Source organism: Sorex araneus, chromosome X (assembly GCF_027595985.1).
Source record: "Sorex araneus isolate mSorAra2 chromosome X, mSorAra2.pri, whole genome shotgun sequence".
In the NCBI taxonomy this organism is placed as follows: domain Eukaryota; kingdom Metazoa; phylum Chordata; class Mammalia; order Eulipotyphla; family Soricidae; genus Sorex; species Sorex araneus.
Genome location: NC_073313.1, coordinates 31,135,211 through 31,138,696, shown reverse-complemented (window position 1 = coordinate 31,138,696; position 3,486 = coordinate 31,135,211).

Below are 3,486 nucleotides of genomic sequence, written 5' to 3'. Positions count from 1 at the left end.
ACAATGAGATGATAGTGATACAGTTCTACAGTTAGCAAATTATTCATAACAAGCAATATAAAATAAATTATTTATGGCCTGCTATTGGGGCAGGCTTGGGTGGTGGTTAGGAAAAATGAAAGAAATAGTGGTGGAAATGTTTATGGTGGTGGATTGGTGACCAATTTTTCATCATGAACAACTCTATAAAATAGAATTAAATTAAAAAAATTAAAAAAGAAAACCTACTTCCAATCACTTTCAGGCATTTAAGTAAATTGAAAAAACAGAAATCTATCCAAGTAGTTTCTGTAAGGAAAATATTAGCTTGATACCAAAAAAACAGACATCACTAATAAAGAATACTATTGACTAATATAACTACAGACATATATCCTTGATGAATATAGATAAATGCGAAGATTCTCAACAAAATATTTGCGAACTAAATCTAACTATACATCAAAAAGATTGTACACCATGACAAACTATAATTTATCCCAGTGATTCAAGGATGGTTTACTATATGCAATTCAATTATCATAATATGCCATATTAATATAAGGAAAATGAAAGCCATTATGATCATATGAATGGATTCAGAGGAAGCAGGAATTTGAGAAGATCCAGCACCCATTTATGATTAAAATCTCATTATTTAAATGGTGGTAGAAGAAATGTTCCTCAACCAAGTTAAAGCCATTTACCATGAAACCACGAAAAATATAGTGATGAAAAAACTCCTCTAAGAAATCTTTAGACAAAATAATGATAGTGAGTTTCCTGTCGAAAATTGAATGTAATCAAAGTAAGGAAAGATTAAAGTGAAAATCATCTGCCACACAGGCAGAAGGGGAGTGGGAGGGGAGTATGCTGGGGTTATTGGTGGTGGAACATGTGCACCGGTGAAGGAATGGGTGTTTTAGCATAGTATGACTGAGACTCGATCATAAAAGCCTTGTAACTGTTCTCACAGTGACTCACTTGAAAAATAAAAAAATAAATTTTATAAAAAAATACAAAAAAATAAAATAAGTTTCTGGAAGAAAAAGAAAAATAATAAAAATTTTAAAAATCCTTAGAAATTCTTCTAATATCAGTCACAAGACAAAGTTCCCCACTCTCATCACCAATATTCAATATAGTATTGAAATTTCTTGCCATAGCAATTAGGCAAGAAAGATATAGTAAGGACATCCATATTTGAAAAGAAGTCAAATTCACTATCTGAAGATGACATCATACTATACATAGGAAACCCTAAAGATGTTACATAAAAGCTCCTAGAAACAATAGACTTGTACAGTAAAATGGCAGACTACAAAATTGATGTGCAGAAATACATATCTATGTGCAAAAATGAAATAGAAGAGATAAATTAATTTAAAGATCCCACTAAAGTGTGCTTCAAAAAATCATATATCTGGGAAACAGCTTATCAAAAAAGAGATAAAGGACTCATAACAAAGAAAACCCTAAATTATGAAAACAAAAGAAGAAACAAGGAAACGGAAACATATCTCATGTCCATGGATTGGAAGAATTAATATTATTATTTGGTTTCTTTTGGGGGGGCGGGGAAATGTGGCAGTTCTCTGGAATGACTCCTGGCTCTGTGCTCAGGAATCACTCCTCTACGGAGCTCTGAGTACCATATGAGATGCTGGAGATAGAACCTGAGTCAACTGAATGCAAAGGAAAATGCTTTACTATCTCTCCAGCCCCTGAAGAATTAATATTGTAAAAATTAAAATCCTGCCCAAACACTATATGTATTTAATGAGGTCCCTCTAAACATACCCATTAAAGGGGCTGGAGAAAATAGTACAGTGGTATGGTGCTTGCTTCGCATTCAGCCAACACAGTTTCAATCCCCAGAACCACATATAGTTCCCCGAGCCTTGCCAGGAATGATCCCTGAACACAGCCAAGACTAAGCCTTGAGCACTTCCAGCTGTGGCTGAAAAACCCAAAGACACTCCCCAAATACGCTTGGTATTTTCCCCCCAGTTTTTTTTGGGGGGTCACACCTGGCGATGCACAGGGGTTGGTTACTCCTAGCTCATGCACTCAGGGATTACTCCTGGCAGTGTTGGGGAGATCATATGGGATGCCGGGGATCGAACCCAGGTCGGCCGTGTGCAAGGCAAATGCCTTACCCACTGTGCTATCGCTCCGGCCCCTCCCCCCAATTTTATTTTGTTAAAGCACTATGAATTTCAAAGTTACTAATAATTAGGTTTTTGGCCCACGGCATTTTTAAAAGATGTAAACTAAATGCTGTTGAAATAAGGCAATAAAGTTCTTAAAATAGCAAAAATAATCCTAGGGTGTAAAAAAGGATGGGAGGGAGCATAGGTATGGTACAGTAAGGAGAGTACTTGTCTTGCACATGGCTGATCCAGGTTTGATCCCTGGCATTCCATATGGTCCCCAGAGATCCCTCAGGAGTAATTTCTGAGTGTAGACCCAGGAGTAACCCCTGAACATGACAGAGGGCTGTGGTTCAAAAGAATAAGGGAAACTTTCCTTTACCCCAACTTCAAATTATACTATAAAGCTTCAGTAATCGAAATAGTGTGGTATTGGAACACAGACAGACTCTCGGGCCAAGGGAGAGAACTGAAAACCTAGAGAGAGAGAGGAAGCTACACAGCCAATATTTGACAAAGAAGGAGAGTATGAATTGCAGCAAGGAAAAGCTCTTTAACATATGGTGTTGGGGAAAATGGTTGTTCACATGTAAAAAAAGGACCTTATGGGGACAGAGGTAGTACAGTGGGTAGGACATTTGCCTTGCATGCGGCTGACCTGAGTTTGATCCCCAGCACCTTATTTTGTCCCCAGAGCCTGCCAGCAGTCATCCCTGAGAACAGAGCCAGGAATAAGCTCAGAGCAACACTGGGCGTGACCCAAATAAAAACAAAAACCGAGGGGGCTGGGGCAATAGCACGGTGGGTAGGACATTTGCCTTGCACGTGGCCTACCCCGGTTCGATTCCCAGCATCCCATATGGTCCCCTGAGCACCGCCAGGGGTAATTCCTGAGTGCAGAGCCAGGAGTAACCCTTGTGCATCTCCGGATGTGACCCAAAAAGGAAAAAAAAACGAACCCTCAGACCTCTTTGTCACAAAAATCAGTTCAAATTACATTAAAGTTCTTGATGTCAGAACTTAATCCATAAATTATATTGAGGATTCACTTATATGCAAATTTTATGACTTCATGTTTTCTAACAGTTGCATAATATTCCATTGTGTAGATGTACCAAAGTTTCTTCAACCAGTCATCTGTTTTTGGGCACTCCGTTTTTTTCCAGATTGTGGCTATTGTAAACAGTGTTGCAATGAACATAGAAGTGCAAATGTCATTTCTACTATACTTTTTTGCCTCTCCGGGATATATTCCCAGGAGTGGTATTGCTGGGTCAAATGGGAACTCAATTTCTAAGTTTTTGAGAATCGTCCATATTGTTTTCCAAAAGGGCTGAACAAGTTAGCATTCTCA